Genomic DNA, 22,387 nt, shown 5'->3' on the forward strand with positions numbered 1-22,387 from the left:
GATTTCTATGGTAATCAAGATCATCAGCATATGCCTATCATAATTATACATTCCAAAGCTCAGATACAGTTGTAAATTCCACTGAAATTCTATAGCTGCTAAAAAGAGATAATTAAGGTGATTGTTATCCAAATCACAAGAAGTGTTTTCCGAGTAAATACATAATAAAATTCTGAATACCTTTAAAAATAATTACTTGTTATAATGTTTCATAGAACCAGGATTAAAAGGAGTCTTATTTAGCTCAAACTCATCAGTCGACAGATCAGGAAAATGAGGTCCAAAGGACAGGAATTTACCTGTCCATGGTCCCTGTGGCTAATACATCTCAAACTAGAATGCAGGTTTTTTGCTTCCCAGTTTGTTGATCTTTCCAATATACCAATTATTTATCCCTCAGGAATACAGAATTAAGGATATTAATTCATGTTTTGAGTACAGAAAATACAAGGCTGACTGTAACTCCAAGTTTAAATACATGAACTCTGAAACCACACTGCTTAGATTTAAATTCTGGCATATACACTTACTAGTTCTGTGTTTGGACAAGTGCCAAATTGGCCTGTGCCTTGTTTCCTCATCTGGAAAATGAAAATAATAGTATCTCCTACCTCTTAGAGTTGTTGTGAGCAATAAATGAGTTAATGAGTGTGAAGTGTGTAAAAATGTGCCTGAAACAAGTGTTTTCATATTATTATTTTGATCACCTAAATCAGCGATTTGAACATCTTTCCATGTTGAGGGCATTGCCTTCTACCAGCGCCTAATTTCAGCAAAATTTGGAAGCAGCTGTGTTTATCTTTTCTGTACTCATTCTTCCTTGCTGAGCATCCCTTGGGCATCTAGTATCATGCCTATGTTGTCTGTATCCCATAATTGCAATGTCCTGCTTGGTTCTGTCCACCTCTGGAAGCAATTATTGTGTTCAAATTTGCCAACCTAAAGCCAGATGTGGTGGTACACAGCTGAAATCCCAGCTATCAGTAGACTGAGGCAGGAGAATCTCTTGAGCCCAGGAGATCAAGACTTCAGTACACTAAAATCACACCTGTGAATAGCCACTGCACTCCAGCCTAGGCAACATAACAAGACCCCATCTCTAAGAAAAAAAACAAACAAAACAAAGTGAAAAAAAATTGCCAACCATTTCTTCTTTTCTAGAACTGCCTGATACCACTCCCTCAGGGCTCCATGAAGTAATAGCTAAAATGTTAAGGCATATTTGTTTAGCATATTGCCCTTTCAAAGAATATTGTACTTTTAATCAAGATTGTCTGTAATGTTGTCACCTCAACAATAAGATTAATATCCACTTAGGGAATTTTAGATATTGTGATAGGACAACAGTAAGGGGAAAGGGAATCAATGACTTTTTGAGTATTTGTTATGACATTTCAGTTAATTCTCAAGCATGGAATTTATTATACTCTTCCATTTCAGAGATAAGGAGACTAAGACTCAGAGAGAGGAGATGATATAGTTAAAATCATACAACTAATAAATTGAAAAAGCATTTTGAAAATTCTGGTCTATTTGGCTCCAAAGTCCATTCTCAGTATTTTTTTATAATGAGTTCTTTAATCAGTGCTCCTCAAATCATACTAATATGGTTTTGTACTGTGTCCCCGCCCAAATCTCATCTCCAATTGTAATCCTCACTTCTTGAGGGAGGGACCTGGTGAAAGGTGATTGGGTCATGGGGGTGATTTTCCCCATGATGTTCTCGTGATAGTGAGGGAGTTCTCATGAGGTCTGATGGTTTAAAAGTGGCAGTTTCTTTAGCACTCTGGCTCTCTCCTGCCGCCTTGTGAAGAAGGTGCCTGCTTCCCCTTCACCTTCCGCCATGATAGTAAACTTCCTGAGGCCTCCCCAGCCATGTAGAACTGGTAGTCAATTAAACCTCTTTCCTTTATAAATTAACCAATCTCGGGTAGTATCTTTATAGCAGTGTGAAAACGGGCTAATACACATACTATTTGTACAAATGACTCTTGTGCCTGTCTTAAGTCTGGCTCTTTTTCTCTAGGAACTACTAAATTTCCCTCAGCTTGGCATCACAATTCAGAATACATTCAGAACACTTTCTGCACTATCTTATAAAATATGGAAAATGTAGGTACCAACTAAACTGCATAATGTAACCGACATTGCATTTTTTGAATATATATACTTTATATCAAACACACATGTCATTACACCTGTGAACTCTCTTTTGGTTTACCATGAACCAAAAAGATAAAGTAGAAATAAAATAGGTACAATGAGTAGGTTTCCAACAAGTCCGTGCATCCCCTTGATAAGCTATTCCATAGTAGGAGTGCAAGATAATGTTTGTATTAAATCAACAAAGTATATTCTGCACTAATTATTGACATGAAAGGAGAAAAAATATTTAAAAAGCATAAACATAATGCTTTTGTATTAAATCTCAGAGATACTGGTTATTAAAGTGTGAGAATTTAGCACATGTGAAATAATTTATAAGCACATAAATTAACACAAGTGTGTCATGAGGTTGTCCTACTTTATTCAGAAAGTTTTTAGGTTTTATATTTGGGGAAAAAATGATTTTTTTAAATCACAACTCTTATTCTTTGCTGAACCAACTCATTTTATAGCTATAAGAGAAGAAAAGCCAGCTGGAGGGTTTATATCGATCTATTAACTTCTCTAGAGTGTTTCCTTGATAAATGTATCTTCTTAGAGATTCTCAGAATGACTACTGAAAGGGACATACCAAAACCTTCATTTTACCTCCAGGGTTCATTGTATATTGTCTGTCAGTTTATTGACTGATAATAAACTATCATATGCAAAGTAATATACTAAATATTGGGGATACAGAGGTAGTATGGATCTTAGATTGTGTGTGTCCGTATAAATGACAGTTAAATCCAGACACATAAACTAAGTGGTATAGACAATGAGTACTCTAGATGAGGTGAATGTTTCTGCCTATTAATGGTATCAGGATGAATATGGGTCAGTCTTTGTAGTTGAGTATATTGCATGTACTTTAATTCTTACCCAACTTGTCTTCTAGATGCTTTCATGATCACATAATAAGGAAAGGTAAATGTGTTTCTTCAAAAAATAGGTAGGTAACAAAAGCTAAATAAAAACTGGTTTTATATACAGCAAGTGATAAGCCCTGTGAAGGTAATAATTCAAGTTTCAAGGCTCTGATATTATAAAAGGCTTTATACATGTTAAGATACAATGCGACACAAGCCAAAAACATCCAAAGCAATAGAAAGTCAAATGAAAATGGTAGCCATTTTCACAGACAGCCTTTCCTCTACCTTGCTACTGCCAAATGGAATATAGTATGGTACCAGCACAACCTGTTCTTCAGCTGTAATGCAAGGTCATGAACAACAATGATTAAGAGAGAAGGCCTATGAGTCAGCACCAGTAATGACAATAGGACGTATAGGAGAAAATGGGAAGAATAAATAAAAACAGTAGTCTAGCCATAGATTATATCTAAAAGCTAGAAGACAAAGTGATGTAAGAAAATCCAAACAAGTAGCCAAAGGCCAGAGATCACATCGAAATAAGGTATTAAGGCAGTGCAATGGTCCAAAGCCAAGAATGCAATAAGAACAACAGAAGATTCAGAGCATTCAGAAATAGTGCATTCGGAAAAAAAGAAAGCCAGATTTCTGAAAGAAAGGTTAGTTGGCTGACTTTCTAGGCTTGGCTAGTCCTGGGAATGAATCCTGAAAGGCTGCTGCAGTCCTAAAACTTTCCATACCTGGAAGATCCTATACCTCATTCCTCCAAAGGAGAATTGCTGAAATGGTGCATGATTTAGGGGCTTCAGAATCCTCAATTCATTATTTTAAAAAAGCTAATTTGCTACTAAATTAAGCTAAAATAATGGAGAAAGTAGTCTTTAAGGTCAGACGTTTGTTCTAACTTACTTTGTTCTAACCTAGAAACTTTGATTCTTATTTAAGGTTCATGCAAAGATACTTTTGGTAAGGTGAGTAAACCCCTGAGAAAGCTACAAGGATTTTAAATGTCTTTTACATTTGTAAAGCAGAATAACCCTGGGTACCAAAGTGGTTTCAAACTTTCAGTTTGGACAAAGGAGTCTGCTTGTGGTTTAGGCAAATGCTTTGGAGATTATCTCTTTCTGAATTCAACTCAAACATGATTTAGTTAATTAATCACCTCATTGATTGTCATGCTGCTATTGTCATATTTAGAAATATTTCCACTGAAACACAGCCCTGAAATGTTCATAACACATCAGATGGTTTTGTTGCTGTAGTAACTTCATTTCTTCATGAAGACAACATTTCCAGGAATAATTTCAAAAGAGAGCAGATGAATCGGACTGGTTGGAAGATAATGTGAACTTTTCTTAAAGAATGTGCCAGCATCTGGGAGGCTTCATTTATCTTTAGTGTATTCTATCTGTACTTTTGTCAGGCACAAAGAAGCAAAAGAAAACAAAGCACAAAACAGAGAATGGTATAAAAAAATATTACCCTACCCCCTTCCTTTTAGAAGCTTACAATGTCAGGAGAAATATTTACTTTCCCCAAATGAGAAGAACCCCAATTAAAATTATTCTAGCAAGTTAACCAAGTAACAAAGTACTTTTCCTTCCTCCCTGCTACTGTTTTAGCAAGCACAGAGCTAAAATGGTTTGACTAATGTAAATGCACTTCAGTTCTAACTACTTATTCTCTCCATTTCACCTGAGGATTGGAGTCAGATTTGATCAAGGGATTTACTGCCACTCCAGTGAGGCAGAGTGAGAATTGTTCAAGTCCTTGGCCTCTTCGTGGGACTAGAAAGAAGTGTTACTTGATATACATTCTTGGCGAGTTTGCCAAAGAAAAGGAGGTGGAGCTACTTATGGGAGCAATCTATTCTCATCACCAACATCAGAGACGGGTGGGCCTGATCCTGCCTTAAAGTAAACAAAGTGAAATATAATTCCTCCTGAAATGGCATTTCTTTTTCCAGAGGGAAGCAATTTACATAAGTCAGGTGAGCTCTTGACTCTGATGAGAAAGCGTATTTTACTCTTTTACCACTGAATAACACTGGACTCATAAGTTTTAACTTGAGAAGAACTCGGGTATAATTTGATTGTGTAAAAATTACACATTTGATATACATATATATATACACACACACAGTATAAAGTTTGTAATAGGAAAAAAAGTCATCTAAGAAAGCCTAATATGTCATTTAGCCTAGGAATTTCCCCAGTGGAGTTTCTCAGGTAATATGCTATATTTTGTCTTGTATTTTAGAACATCAAATCTCCCTTTTGAACCATATTCTGAGTTAATTACAATCTTGGAATCAGCATTTCTGATTACCATTCCTTTTGGGGGTCCAGGACATGCCTATTCAGAAATGAATATGTTACCCTGAAGGAGTAACATATGCATCTCAGTACATTGTAGCACATGTGATCAACATCCAGTTTGTCAGAGTAGACTCCAAAACAATATTTTCAAACTATTTTCCAAAAAGAACAAGATTCCAGTTCATCTCATCCATCACTGTAAAGTTTTCTAAAGCACACTCTCAATTTCTGTACATATCTGATCCAGTCCTGGAGCAGCACTAGTCTGCAGACTGTATGTTGAGTAACACTGCTCTAAACGAAGATGCTAACAGGGAATTACATATTTTGACAAGACAAGAGGAAAGAGGAAAGCAAAGGTCTCCACTAGAGCCTTAATCCCCGTCCAATAGGAAGAGACAGGCCCAAGGAGGATGTCACAGTGGCACTGAACCCTGGGCAGAACATTAGAAATACATTGTCTATTTCACAGTCTGGCAGAAAGGTCAGCCCCTAAAATGGGAAAGCATGGCACAAATTAGTTACTGACAAGCAAAGTGGATCTCAGAAAGAAGATTCTCTCTGTATTTTTAGAATTCTGCAAGTCTAAGATACAAAGTTAGGAACAACTTTTGATGTAGTCATAAATAGCCATTGTAACTGTTCCAAAATAATTAGTGGGAAGCAGAAAATACTAGTTATCCAATTTTATAACTTCTCTTTAAAACTCTTGAGCAGCTGTTAGGAAATATTAAATCTCCTAACACCTTTGGGCTATAATCTTAGTAGGCCTCAAAAACTAAGCAGGATTGAACTTAAGCAGAAACTAAACGGAAACAACAGAAAGAATTCCTCACATGCTGGGATTTAAGAAGCACTTTCGGGAGATTAAACTACTGAGTGTCTTGTTCTGAGCTGAAACATAAACCAGCTTCAGAAACATAATGTTCTCCTATCAGAAGAAACACTTTGGAAAGAATGGATGATTTCCAGTCTTAAGGACCATGTAACGTCTTAAGAGTGGTAGCACATTAGCTTTATTATCCCAGAAAGTCATCCAGTGGGCAAATTTAATTTAACTTTTTACGTAGATTCCCAAAACAGCAAAATTCTGCCACAGGTGTTAGATAACCCATATAAATCCAAAATCTGATGAGAAATAAGAAAGAGACCAAAATGGAAACTGCATCGTCGCTTAGGGTCTTCATACCTATGTGGAGTATTTCTGTAGAGAGGTTCTTGAAGCCAGGATCAGAGGGATCAAAAGGAAGAGAACCCAAGGCAAAAGCAGGGGCCCCACAAGGACTAACTTGTATTCCTTTAATATTTTATCTGATGAAAGATCTGACCCTTGTTCATAACTGTAAATTCTGTAATTATTGTATTACATTAGAATTACATTTGAAATAGTTTATTTTAATGTGCCCTGAAGGATATTATTAATAATGTCAATAATAATTACTCAGCATTCAGCATTTAAACAGACAAGTAGCTGAAGAGACAAGAGTATTCAAGAGTATCTTACTTCCATGCTTTTTTTTTTTCTTCAAAGATTAGGTCTTGCTCTGTTGCCCAGAATGGCGTGCAGTGGTGGCATCAGAGCTCACTGTAGCCTTGAGCTCCTGGGCTCAAGCGATCCTCCTGCCTCAGCCTCCCAAAGTGCTGGGATTACAGGCATGAGCCACCACACCTGGACTAGTTTGAATTTTTGACCCAACTTTTTGTTTGGGAACTTTATGTTGTGTGGATAGTGTGTACCATGTCATATGTGAAATGAATCAATTTATGTTTAAAATTGTTCATTGTTCAGGGAAGAAAAAATAGTCCAGGCATGGAGTGTGAATTACATATACTACCTGGCCATTCTAGATTGTATTTATTTTTATCTATTTATTTTGCCACGTGTGTAATCCACAAAAACTACCTGTATAGCAAATGCATTTCCCCCATGATGATTTAGAGCGAGGCTACAGTGATGCAGTAAAAAGTAAAAGACTTCCAGATGGTTGATTTCACATATCTGACAGTCACAGAGGGGCTGTTTTTAGCTGAAATATTAACTAGAAATTTTTTCATAGGGAGAGGGAGCAGGGAAAATGCACACACACAAATTAGCACTCAACACCCTCTCATTTCTCACCAAGAAATCACGTAACGTTTTAGAGTTTTAGTATTAATTAGTAATTCCTACCCAAAATTTTATCTTAGAAATTCCAACTTCTATAGGTTTAGAATGTTTTCCCTGTTTAATTACTTTCCATCTTTTAAATTAAATATGCCCACTTTATTCAGAGGTGAGCCTTTCTTTACATTTGTCTAAAGAAGGGCTCAGGGTAATCCAAGGAGATACATAGACTAATTCACCAGAGTCTTATTTACAATGCTATCAGCAACTGAATTTTAGTGCAGGAAAGTCATTAGTGTCTGTTAGAGAAAATGTGCAAAGCATTTGAAAATAAGGTGAATTTTACAAGTCACATATTTTCTAGAAGAAATTTAAAGTTTTTCTTTCTTTTCTTAGTTTAACTGTTGAATTCAAGGCCCTGGGCTTTCCTCAAGTTCCCACATGAAGATGCCACACATTAAAGCTACATTTCAGACCCTAATTTATTTTCATTTTCAACATTTTTCTCTTCACAGACATTAGCTATCTTAGATGGTACCATGAAGAATAAATGCCATTAAAGGGTTACAGAAGAAAGTCATTGTATACTGCGGTCTAATCAGTTTAACTATTACAATGAAAAAGATTTCTACCATGGGATTAGGGTCATAAAAACAACTAGATGAGGAATTGTCATTCCCACCTAGGCATCTGCTGCCAATGTAGCTAGCAACAGTAAAAAATTTGACAACCCTCCCTCCCCCGACCCTTACACAAATGTACACAACGCTATTCCCTTTGAAATGCTCCAAACAGGGTCAAATATAAACTGATGCAGATTGAGATATGCAATTATTTCTCTCATTTAGATTTTAATTATTATTAAACTCAACCTTGTTATTTAACCTTGACCTATGTAATCTTCTTAATATCACTTAAAAGTGAATTACAAAAAAGTGTCTACAGCATATCATTCATTAATCTCTTGCATTCTGTTCTATTTGCAATTCAAAAAACAATATGAGTTAACTGCAACTCACAAATATTGCTGCTTCTATAAGAAATGTCTTTCTAATAATATCTTACATTCAGGAATAGCTATGAAATTTGTGGAGTTATGTGCAAAATAAAAATGGGAGCCCCTTGTTTTAAAATTCTTAAGAATTTCAAGATGGTGACACTGCAATAAACCAAGTGTGGGGCCCTTCTAAGCATAGGACATTGTACAACTGCACAGCTTGCATGCCCATGAAGCTGACCCCACTTATGTTTATATGTTAATTTTATAGTTAATATACATAAACTAATTTATTTGATTCTCATAACCACTTGTGAGGTAGGCAGAGAAACTAACATCAGTCTGATTTTTTTTTCTTGATATGTACAGAATCTGATATTCAAACATCATGTATGGCCACCCAACTTGTAAGTGATTGTATTAGTCAAGGTTCTCTAGAGGGACAGAACTAATAGGATATATATAAAGGAGAGTTTATTAAGTATTAACTCACATGATCACAAGGTCCCACAATAGGTCATCTGCAAGCTGAGGAGCAAGGAGAGCCAGTCCAAGTCCCAAAACTGAAGAACTTGGAGTCTGATGTTCGAGGGCAAGAAGCATCCAGCATGGGAGAAAGATGTAGGCTGGGAGGCTAGGCCAGTCTTGTCTTTTCATGTCCTTCTGCCTGCTTCTAGCCACACTGGCAGCTGATTAGATAGTGCCCATCCAGATGAAGGGTGCGTCTGCTTTTCCCAGCCCACTGACTCAAATGTTAATCTCCTTTGGCAACACCCTCACAGACACACCCAGGATCAATACTTTATATCTTTCAATATAATCAAGTTGACACTCAGTATTAACCATCACAAGTCTACCTCTTGTCAACTTGAACTCATACACATCTCCTGAGATTATACGTAATCTTCAAATGGAGACAATAATAAAGTCATAATTATGCCTACCATAATACAGTTAGTGTTCATATAACTGGAAATGCACCAATCTCTAACCCAAATACTATTACATAAAGTTAACAATACTTAAATATTGATATGAAGTCAATAAATCTTATGTCACATGATGAAGGAAAAAGGAAATTAAATGAAGATATTTTCTTAGTACAAGTATATACATGCACAAACACGTTTTTAACAAAAGGTTGAAATACTCATGACAATTACAGTCCTCATTTCTGCAGCTGGCCACGTGGCTGTAGCTGATATTGATGACTACCTTCTTCCACTACCCATTCTGTATTCCCTTTGCCTTCAGCAAGAACCTCAGCAGGTCATGTTTTTTTTTCCTGGAGGAGTGACCCAAACCTTCATTCCTAAAGGGTCTAGGTCATCCTGCATTGGGCTGTTGTAGTTTTTCACTGACCTTAATCACAGGGCATGGTATTACTAAGAGACACCCTAATGGATATTCTGTATTCCATGCATATTCTTCCTTGCCTCTGTTGTAGAGTAGTAGACTGATTTCATCTTGATAGTCTGGGTCAATCACCCCAGCCAACACTGTGACTCCCTTCTTAGCCTGTTGACTTAAAGGTAGGAGGAGCCCAAAGTGTCCACTGGCAGTCTTCCAGTTTAATGGAATCATTGTGTCTCTGGGTGGCAGTGTTCCTCCCTCTGGAATTAATACCTCTAGGCCAGCAGAATGTAATGTCGTGGGAACAGGAAGCAAAAATTTTGCTGGCGGATCACTAGGGGTGATGATGAGTTGCGCCACTTCCACTTCCACCCCTTGATTCCTGGACCTGTGAATCTGGCTACAGTAGAAACAGTGCTATGTATTGGAAGCTGATTCAGAGCATGCATGACCTTCTGGAGAACTTTGCCCCAGCCTTGTAAAGTATTGTCACATAGTTGGCGTTGTAATTGTGACTTCAAAGCGCCATTCCACTGTTCTGTCAATTCAGCTGCTTCAGGATAATGGGGAATATGGCAAAAGCAGTGAATTCCATGAGCATGAGCAGCCTGGACCTGCTGCAGAGCCTTCTCCTGTTCTGGACCCCACTCAAAACTGGCAGCCTTTTGGGTCACTCAATAATTGGGCTGGAGTAATACACCCAAATGAAGAATGTGTTGCCTCCTAGATCCAAATAGGCCCAGAAGGTGTTGTGCCTCTTTCTTGATTGTAGGAGGGACCAAATGCAGCAACTTATCCTTTACCTTAGAAGGAGTATCTTGACAGGCTCCACAACACTGTACCCCTAGAAATTTTACTGATGTAAAATGTTCTTGAATTCTAGTTGGATTTATTTCCCATCACCTGGCGTGCAAATGTCTCACCAATAAGTCTATTGTGTTTGCTACTTCTTGCTCACTAGATCCAATCAACATAATGTCATCACATCAATATAATGGACCAGTGTGATATCTTGTGGAAGCAGAAAGTGATCAAGGTCTCTCCGAATAAAATTATGACACTAAGTGAAAGAGTTGATATACTCTTGAAGGACAGTAAAGGTATATTGCTGGCCTTTCCAGCTGAAGCAAAATTGATTCTGGTGGGCCTTATGGACAGGAATGGAGAAAAAGGCATTTGCCAAGTCAATGGCAGAATACCAGATACCAGGAGATGTGTTAATTTGCTCAAGCAATAAAACCACATCTGGTACAGCAGCTGCAATTAGAGTCACCACTTGGTTAGGCTTATGATAATCCACTGTCATTCAAGATCCATCTATCCTCTGCACAAGGCAAATAGAAGAGTTGAATGGGGATGTGGTGAGAGTTACCACCCCTGCATCTTTCATGTCCTTGATGGTGGCACTCATCTCAGCAATCCCTCCAAGGATGCGATATTGTTTCTGATTTACTATTTTTCTAGGTAGAGACAGCTTTAATGGATCCCATTTGGCCTTTCCTACCATAATGGCCCTCATTCTACCAGTCAGGGAGCCAATGTGGGGGTTCTGCCAGCTGCTAAATATGTCTATACCAATTATGCCTTCTGGCACTAGGGAAATAACCACAGGATGAGTCCGGAGGCCCATTGGACCCACTGTAAGTCAGACCTGAGGTAAAAGTTCATTAATTACCTGACCTCCATAATGCCACACTTTAACTGGAGGACCACAGCAACGTTTTGGGTCCACTGGATTAAACGTCAGCTCAGAGCCAGTGTCCGGTAGTCCCCAAAATAGCTGATCATTTCCTTTTCCCCAGTGCACAGTTACCCTGGTAAAAGGTCAGAGGTCTGTTTGGGGAATAATGGGAGAAAGATTAATAGCATAAGTTGTCAGTAGAGTAGTGGGGTCCTTCCTCAAGTGGACCTGGTCTCCCCTTCATTCAAGAGGTTCTGGGTCTGTAAACTGGCTCAAGTCTGCAAATTGATTGAGGGGCCATGAATCTGGGTCTTTATAATTCAAATTAATCTTTTTCCCATTCAACGTAGAAGTTTCTGCTTATATAAATTAAGTAGGAATGCAGTAGCCTTCCTATCAATTTCACTCCTAGGAACAGCATGATTAATTAGCCAATGCCAGAGCTCTATGGGAGTCAGAATATTCTGATTGCTGCTTTGCCTTTGCTGTCCATTATGGCAGCTATGTCTACCTTGCCTTTGATGGTTGAGTGCCACTGCTTGGCCCCTGCCACCTCGGGATCCAATTATTCCCATTGTATTTAAATTTTGTGGTTGAGTGACTGCAGTTCCCACTATTAGATCTGACATACAGAGAAGAGCAATTATGGCATTCTTCAAAAATGCAGGTGCTGCCCCCACAAATCTATTTCACAAGGCATTGACCAAGGGTATATCTTCTGGACCCTCCCATCTGGGATGAATGGTCTGAAGTGACTAATCCACTCCACAATCCCAATCTCTCTTAGCCTTTGGATCCCTTCCCCTACATTAAACCAAGGGAGATCAGGCATTTGCAGCTCGCTCACAGTGGATCATCTTTTAATCCGTATTTTAGCTAACCAAGCAAATAAACGCTTAGAACCTTTTCAACTCCCTGAGCTGCAACATTAAATGAAGAGTCCCTACTTAGTGGGCCTAAATCAATAAATTCAGTCTTATCCAACTCTATGCTCCTTCCACCATTATTCCACACCCTTAATATCCATTCCTATGCCTGTTCTCCAGATTTCTTCTTATATAAATTAGAAAACTCAAGCAGTTCTTTTTGAGTGTAGCTCACCTCCTCATGGGTCACACTCTCAACTTCACCTCTAGGGGCCCACTAGGACTTTAATCTAGTTATAGGTCTGGAAGCAAACAGGAGTGTTGGGGGTGGCTCCTGAGGAGAACCAACACTATCTTCTCTGGCAACTGCCTCAGGGGAGGCCATTACTGCTGCCTCAGGTAGCACAGGGTTTATCTCATCAGACAAAGGTGGAAAGGCTGATGGCAGTATGGGTTGGGGGTGGAGGGGAGATGTTGCCACTACTGGGGATGGGGAAGCTGTTTCTTCTGGCAAACAAGATTCATCAGAGTTTACAAACCCAGTGCCCCCAACTTCATCAGGGTCCTCTCACACATCCCTATTCCAAGTTTCAGGGTCCTGTTCTTTTCCACTCCCCTCACTTTAACAGTAGATACCTGGTGGGGCTGTGCATGCACATCTCATTGTAGGTCAGCCACTCATATGATAAGAGCTTGTGTCTGTTTTTCCACAATTTCAGCTCTTTCTCTATAATAGATAAGACTCTCACTCAGGGCAATCTTAGTAGATTTGAGGCTCAGTATCTGCTTCTAAAGCTGGGAGTTAGAATCCCTGAGTTTATCCTTTTCTTTCATCACTTTGTCCACTGAACTTAGAAGTAACCAACCCGCTTCATTATGTTCCTTGGTTCTCCACATATGGTCAAAGGTATTATGTATAGTGTCACTAAACTCCTTGCCTCTCATGAGTGGTGAATCAGGAATGTCAAATGCATTTATTTTGCATAACCTCTCTAAACAATTCATGCCAAGGACTCTCAGTGTTCTCCATACTATTAGAAGTAGAATCCTTAGCATTTTGGGGTCTAATTTTATAAGTAGCCGACTCCAGAAACCCCAAAACCAACTAAAGAACTCCATCCTTAGTATTCTGTTCCTCTAGAACCACTCATGGCACCAAAATCTGTATTAGAGAGGGTTCTCTAGAAGGAGAGAACTAATAGGAGATATATAAAGGGTAGTTTATTAAGTATTAAATGATCACAAGGTCCCACAATAGGCTGTCTGCAATTTGAGGAGCAAGGAGAGCCAATTCAAGTCCCAAAACTGAAGAACTTGGAGTCTGAAGCAGGAAGCATCTAGCAGGGGAGAAAGATGTAGGTTGGAAGGCTAGGTCAGTCTAGTGTTTTCACGTTTTTCTGCTTGTTTTATATTCTAGCTGCACTGGCAACTAATTAGATGGTGCTCCAGCCAGATTAAGAGTGGCTCTGCCTTCCCCAGCCCACTGACTGAAATGTCAATCTCTTTTGGCAACACCCTCACAGACACATCTAGGATCAATACTTTGCATCCTTCAATCCAATCAAGTTGACACTCAGTGTTAACCGTCACAGTGATGGAGTTCTAACTCTGGCCTTCCAACATCTCTTCCATTGCTCTTTCTACTATACTGCATTGCTTCTTTATGAAAACAGCATCACAAAAGTGTAACTGCCTGTTAATTAGATACACTTTGTTAGTATGCAATTACAGAAATAATAAGCTGCAAAATTGACCACAAATTGGTATCCCTTTGAAATTCTGTAACTCAATGGTTATTCAATCACTATTGTTTAAAAAAAAGTTGAATGGGCCTGTAATCCCAGCTACTTGGGAGGCTCAGGCAAGAGGATTACTTGAGCCTAGTAGTTCAAGGCCAGCCTGGGCAATATTGTGAGACCCCATCTCTAAATAAATAAGTAAATAAAAGTTAAATGAGAGGCCATTAGGCTGAGATGGCTCCAGCATTCTGGGTTCCAAAATAACCAAACTGAAACTCATCTCAGAGTAATTTAACCAATCAGAAATTGCCCACTAACCTATAACTGGGGACTTTTCACTTTAACAAATCAAATATATATTTTTAAATTATGCTTCCATGACTACCTTATAAGTTTTCCTTTTGCATCTGTTGGGGTGGAGTCCCAAAGTGCCTGTGGTGTGGAGCTGCCTGATTTATGAATTGCTGTCTGATCAAATAAACTCTTTAAAATTTTAATGCGCCCAAGTTTTTTAATATTGTTAACCGCAGAACTGAGTGTTCTTTTTCCAACTGAGAAACAAACAAAGCAAAACTAAATGAAACTAAAAGCAAAACAAGCAAACCAACAAAAATAATATTACTGTTTCTCACAAAGAGTAGTTCCAGGCAATGGAAATCTTTATGTCCTTTGCCTGTTCACAGCCTTCAGCAAGCCCCTTACAACCTTACTACCAAAAGTCATTATAGTACTTTTTTTTCCCACCTGCATTTTTGAGAGTTACTAATGGCAGAACTCAGTCAAGAACACAGCTTGTTGTTAAAATAGTTGGCCTCTCTCCTGAAGAGAGTTCCCTTGCTAATCTCAGAGAAAACCACAAATTGTCTTTTCTGTCTACTAATTCATTTCCAAAACAGGAAAAAAATGAAGAAAAGATCATGCTGCTTCTCTGCTCTCCCATTATTGTCAGTTGTGTAAAATCTGCTCTTGACCCTGCTACAATTTCTTTCCAATCAGCAAAATGTTGCCATAGCAACCCATTTACTAACTCAGTCGATTGGCTTTGCTCAGGTTTCTCTGAATACTCAATTAACATGAATTGCTTCATTCATCTAGAAATTTGATTTTGATTTCCTACTATGTGCACGGCACCAGATCCAGTCTCTTGTCAGAAATCAAAGTTTGCAGCTCTGAAAGAGAAAACTGCTAGGCTGACAATAAAGAATTAAAAATGTAAAATACACACACATTTGAATTTTATATAACATACAGAATTTATATATTATGTATATTTTGTATAAATAGAAATATACTAAATATTTTGTACATTATTTTTAGTTATTTAATGTTTCGAGATCCCGTTGGTTTTGGGGATTGTGCCCTGGTATTTTGAATCTAGGGACTTTGGGTGGGATGTTGCTTGCTTTTTGAAATGTAGGGGATGGGAAAGGAGGCTGGTTCTCATAATTCAAGAGTAATTGCTTCTTGAATGCAGAACAAAAGAATTGCTAATAATTTAGTTTAACTCAGTTTTCCTTTCAGTGCACAATATAGTCTAGTTCATTCATTATAGAGCGCACAATTGTTACAAGGACAGAAACCAGAGAGAGCCCTCGTGCAGGGATAATCATTATGCAGAATGTATTATATTCAGATCAACAAAGATTTGTTTAAATAATGATAATAATTAGTATTTTTGAAATCCCTTTCATTTGCATACACTTCATACTTTGGAAGTGCTCTCCAGGATCTTATAATCTCACATAAATATCCTAAATCTTGTAGATCTTAAGAATAAGTTCCTAGGACCTTACATTTCAGTGGGGCTTATTTCGGGGCCAAGGGAAAAGTTATTTCCTCCCCTTGAAAGTAGGCTGTATTTATGTCTTTGCTAAAGGATAGAACCCCCAAGTCCCCATTCTTTCTCTGTGTGAGGAGAGGGGAGAGAGAAAAAGAGAAAAAGAGATAAAAATATTTTAGGAATGAAGGTGGGAATATCAACATATACTGTCCTGAGAGATAGCAATTTGGATTGCAGCACTCCTCTCTTAGAATGGGGTGGAGGATTGAAGAAAGACACTGCCTCTTATATTTCCTTCCAAGTCAAGCTTCTGGCTCCCATCCTGGGTTGTCAACTTTTTACATTTGTGCATTTGATTTCTCTGTAAGTTCCAAGATTCTTGAAAACAAGGGTCATATTTTTGTATACTCGGCAGAGCTTATCACAGCAGAGGTGAAGATATAAAATAGATTTTTTTTTTTTTTTATTCAATGCCACAGAAGCACACACAAATATACACACATTTAGTTGTTTGTTTATATAAAATTTCCCAGGCTTCCTGACTTTAGCACTTGAGGATATATGGCCTAGCTCTTTCTTACCAATTCCCACTACTCTACAAGAATGTCAGCAGCATCCATTAGGGCAGGCTTAATCTCCTGAGTTCTAAGCAAAATTTATACCCCTCATTTCTGCTACTGGCCAAAGTCACCTTCACCATATTCTTTAGGGAGATCTTAAAATAGCAGAAAGATCCCAATTTCCAGTTCCAACCCTGTTTCAAATTGGTTTTGCAACCTTAAGAAAATTACTTAGCCTATTTGTGCCTCAGTATCCTCAACAGTCAAATCAGGTTCATTAGGCCTCACTTACCTGTTTTACTCATTTGCAGCGGTTACCAAATTAGTGAAGAACATCAAATAGTGTCACTGCAGAAAGAGATCTTAGAAATCATCTAAAGCAGCCCAATGTTTTAGAGAATCACTGATATTCATGATTACCCAAAGTCACACATAGGAAATCCATGCCTGTGTTTCACTTTCATATTCTAAGACTACTTTCTGTTAAGATTCTGAAAGCTCTTGGAAAGGTGCAAGTGCAAAATGTTATGATTGGTATTTGTTATGTGACTCTTTCAAGCTCTGCAAGGAATGCTGAGGATGATGAAGCTCATGACAACAATGCCTTTATCAGTGGTCATAATAAGAAACTGGTACTTCAGCTGCCAAGGAAGGGGTAGGAAATTAGGCAGTGTCTTTTAATAAATTAAAATCGAAGTCTCTAAGATGATAGTGAAAACAGCATCTGCACATAGAAAAGGTAGCTAGAACCCCGGGACCTGGCTTTTGTTTCCGTAGACTCGTCTTCCTCTTGAGAGTGTTACTATTCCATCTTGCCATCTCCATGCTGGCTACAAGGCAGTGATGGTTAGCAGGGGAGAGGTTGTTTCCCCATTGTCTCCATGGATGGATAAATTACAGATAATGAGGTATTCATCATCATTTTCTATAGCACAGCAGAAATCAAGCTCTTATTTTTTACAAGATGAACAAACATTTAGAGACGGTAGGAGGGAAACAAACTCAAAAACATGTAACTAGATAATCTTTTTTTTTTTTGAGTAGCTGGGACCACAGGCGCCCGCCTCCACGCCAGATAATCTTGTTTCTAAAATCCAAGATACTCATCCTCAGCTTGTCATTTCCCAAAAGATACATTCAGACCAAGCTTTTTATTCCTCCTTGTGGCCATTGTAACCACTACTAACTAGAAACTTTTGCAATTATGTAAGGGTTCCTAGAATGAGGCACTTGACAGGGACTCTATTTTCCTTGCTTTTGTTGCTTACGACTCACCTTTTATTTTGGAGGGGAATTAAAATATCAACTTTAATGTATTGTTCAGTGAAGATAGCAATATTTGAAAACAGCATGTATAGTATGCCACCATTTGTGTAAAAAAACGGGATACCCACACATACCTACACACAATATGCTTGTTAATACATGGAGTATCTCTGGAAGGATACGTAAGTAACTGGTAACAGTGGTTACCTTTGGAAAATTTGGCTGGAGGATTGAGGCCAAGGGTGGGAAAGAGGAAAATAAACTTTGTACTGTATATCTTTTTGTACTGTTTGACTTTTTACCATAGGCATATGTTATTTTTTAAAACACAATTTATATATTACAATTTTAAAAAAAAATACAAATACATACCAGCTTTATAGCTGATAAGCTGAATTGGAGAACATGGCTTGGACCTGAAGCTGAAATGAACTTACCACAAATCTGAGGACTTTCAGATGCCCCACTCCAAGGGGAGAGAGTTGAGTCTACATAGCATATGTTTGGCCAACCATGTAGTGAAGGACTGCAGTCTTTTCCACACCCTGCTGTGTGGAATAAGCTCAAGAGCCAAGAGGGGCCTAGGTTGCCTATCCATTATAACCCTTTTCTGAATCTCATCAAGTTATTCCTCCTCCCACGCATAAGATTGAATGAGTGGCAAGAGGAGATGAGTAGAAACTTGCTTCCAAATATTTTTGAGAGATGCAAGTCTTTATTTTTTTTTCCTTGAAGACTCACCTTTTAAATTTTAGTTTTCTATGTGATGATTTGCTTCTTCCCCCCAGATGACCGACTTTGGAAAAGTCTATTCCCATAAAGATAGATCTGTCTCCAACCCAGTTCCAATCTTCTCAGGGGGATTAACAAAGGCCTTGACTGAGACAGCCTCACAGATCACTATTTCCCTTTTATAATCCTACTTCTTTACTTCTTTCACTTCCCCGCAGGTTTTGATGCCAAGGTCACTTCCTAATAAACTTCCTGAATGCAAATCTCGACCTTAGGGTCTGTTTCCCAGGTAACCCAATCTAGGAGGGATGGTTTCAGAAATAATAGAAGGAAGCAGGCTCTAAATGGGATTTTACAGCTGGTTCTGCTGCTAATTAGCTGGCAATTAGGGTCTTCATTGCTAGGGGTAGGTAAAACACTGATAACCCCTGACATGCATAAAATTATTAACATTTTCACAGGTTGTAAAATAGGCCTTTGAAATATTTGGGTGGAATAATACTAATAAGGGTAATGGAATCAAATGTTTTTTGTTAAATGCCCTCGATTCACTGGAGAAAAAGAAGGAAAGGCTAAGGGTAATTTATCAGAAATGGAAGTTCAAATGTGAAAGCCATAGGAGCTGTTTGTGATCATTTAAACAGAATGTTATCTTCTAAAGTAATAGTGCAGAAAAAGCTAAGGATTTTGTCCAGGACCTGATCATTACAGTAACAGAAGAGCTGAGAAAGAGGAATGCTCAGTTCTAAAATATCTGCTTGCCAAGATCAAGGCCTGGTTAGTAAGAAGGGTGGGACCCTGATACTGGGGGATAGAAGCATTTGTACTGATTCATCAAAAACCTTGAAAACCTAGATTCCCCTGAAGTAGCTCATTTCTCCATGTTATGGGCTACCTCTCCAGTATTGCTTGAAGACTATGCAAAAAGCTTCTGCCTTGCAAATCAACTTGCATCTATATCAGGATATGCTCTCACCTCCCCTCCTGGTCCCTGGGCTGGCCATTTAAGGGAGAAAAGGGACTATATTTCAAAAGGAGCTTAGGGACCCAGCCAATACCTACTAGCAGAAGCTGGGAATATGTACATGTTGACTGTCCTAATCTAAAAATGTGAACTCTGAAATGCTCCAAAATATGAAACTTTGAACGCCAACATGATACTCAAAGGAAATTCTCACTGGAGCATTTTAGATTTTAGAGTTTTGGATAGGGATGCTAAGCCAGTAGTGCAAGTATTTCAAAATCCAGAAAACTGCAAAATCCGAAACACTTCTGGTCCCAGCATTTTGGGTAAGGGGTACTTAACCTGTTTATGGTACTGGATCATGAGGTTCTGGATCAAGGGAAAGCAGAAGATAAGGTTGGATAAGTGTGAGTTTATTCATATGGGCATATTCTCCCATGATATAGAATTTGACTTCTGACATGAGCTTCTGCTTCATTTATCTTTTACTTGTACCTTATAATCAGTAATAGTGGGAATCTTTTTTTAGGTTTCTGTACATTTTAAGATACTGCACCAAACTACTAAGCTGTTGCTCACATTTTGCCCATTCTCTTCCTAGAATTCCATTACCACCTTTCTTCACTTGATTATATCCAGCCCATCCTTCATGATTTAGCTCATCTCTGAATCCCCAGCTAGGGCTAAGTATACATTCTTAATTTTCTCATAGCACCTTTTTCAGATCTCTTATATGGCAAGTTCATTTATTTATTGAACTTTGTCTCCCACTTCATCCTCAATGTCAAGAATTAAATGTTATTTATCTTTGTATTGTTTATATCCACCATGGTTCCTTTCACACACAGGCACACAACAAGTATCAGCTGAACTACATGAAACACACTAACAAGTGTCATTTTCTATATGAAGCCTTTTCCATACATGAGCAAAGCTTCGCTTACAGCTGTAGTCACTGTTACCAAACTGCAGGTGGAGGTTACTACTTTTGTGGATTGGTCAGTGAATGAGTTTTAAAGTTATTGTGTAAATACAGTTTGATATGTGGTATATATTCTGTGAGAATAACCCATTTCTCAATGTAGGGAAGGTTTATTTCTAGATGGAGAAAGAGGACAGTAAGTAAACCGGGTAAATTAGCTTCCTAATTTTGCTACTAGTCTACTAATTCACCTTCCATCACAAAAGACATAGAAAACAATCCTGTCTTAATCTGTTTTATGCTGCTATTACAGAAACCACAGACTGAGTAATTTATAATGAACAGAAATGTATTTGGCTCCCACTTCTAGAGGCTAGGAAATTTAAGATTGAGAGAACACATCTGGGGAGAACCTTCTTGCTGCATCATAACATGGCAGAAGGTATCACATGAGCAAGAGAGAACAAGAGAAGGGGCCAAACTCATATTTGCTGAGTAAAGACTTCACTCCCATGATAACAAACCCACTGCTGCGGTAACTGCATTAATCCGTTCATGAAGGCAGAGCCCTTATGATCTAATCACCTCTTAAAGATCCCATCTCTCAATACTGTTGCACTGTTAAGTTTTCAACATGTTAACTTTGGAAGACACAATCAAATTATAGCCAATCTAATCTACTTATATCAAAGATTTTAGCTACAGAGAGATCAGTTGCCTTTCAGTTAACGAAGGTTTCAGTTGCATCAAGAAAAATGGATTAAAACTCACTTATTACAAAGTATAAAGCCAAAACTTAGTGTTTAAAAATAAATTTAGAAATATCTCAGCATTTTTCTTTTCCTAATTTGGTAAAAGCAAACTTCAAAACTCTAGAATGCTCTATTCTGCTCTTTAAACTTTGTTGTGAAGTTAAATTAGCTAGTATGATATCACATATTTCTCAATTTGGTAGAAGAGGATCAGGGAATAATGATCATTATGCATAAATGAAGAGAGTGGCTGCCCGCTTTACTATGAATTTAGTTTGCCAAAAAGACCACCCACACCAGAACGTTGCCACTTGTTAAAGTCTAAAATTATACTTAAATTCCAGTAGGACCCTGCAACCTGACTGCAGATTCTGCATATGCATTTGTTGGGCATATGTGTGCCAAGCGCAAGGCAAATTCTCCCAGGAGAAGCGACACGTTTACATGAACGAGCTCATCACGTCAATGAAAAGGAGAAAGGAATCAACACTTGTGGAGAAGACAGTGTCAGTTTATAGAGGCAAAGTATGAAGAGGGAAAGCTTGGTCGGGTGCAGTGGCTCACGCCTGTAATCCCAGCACTTTGGGAGGCCGAGGCGGGTGGATTGCTTGAGGACAGGAGTTTGAGACCAGCCTGGCCAACATGGTAAAACCCCCTCTCTACTAAAAATACAAAAATTAGCCAGGCATGGTGGCAGCTGCCTGTAATCCCAGCTACTTGGGAGGCTAAGGCAGGATAATTGCTTGAACCCAGGAGGTGGAGGTTGCAGTGAGCTGAAATCGCCCCACTGCACTCCAGCCTGGGCAACAGAGTGAGACTCCATCTCAAAAAAATAAAATTAAATAAAATAAAAGAGAAGGCTGACACTGTAGGGAATAAGTTGGCTACCTCATACTTAATCTGAAAGCTTTACCTGGTTGAGAAAGCTCATGTTAAATATATACTTTTTAAATTTTGAGAACATAATGTATCCTTGCCATTGTTAGTTTCTTAGGCTATGAATTGTCTATGAGCTTTGGAAAACTGGAGGAAGGAAGGTATTGTAGGAATATCTTTAGAAGCACATCATTCATGTCATTGGGAGGAGTGTCGGAGGATCTAGTGTAATGGTAGTCAAGGGACTTTCAACTATCAGGTAATAAACATAATCACACAGTAACTGGTAACCCTTTGGAAGTAAAAATGATGCCTGATTAAGCAAGGCATGTGTAGGAACAGCACAAAACTTGTTAGGGTTAGAGTGTAAGATTTCTATTTGGGAGGTTGAAATCAGTCTGCAGAGATAAGACTTGAATGTCTTACTAAGTAGGTCAGCATTTATCCAGTGATTTTTTTT

The sequence above is a fragment of the Chlorocebus sabaeus genome, chromosome X (genome assembly GCF_047675955.1).
Source record: "Chlorocebus sabaeus isolate Y175 chromosome X, mChlSab1.0.hap1, whole genome shotgun sequence".
In the NCBI taxonomy this organism is placed as follows: Eukaryota; Metazoa; Chordata; class Mammalia; order Primates; family Cercopithecidae; genus Chlorocebus; species Chlorocebus sabaeus.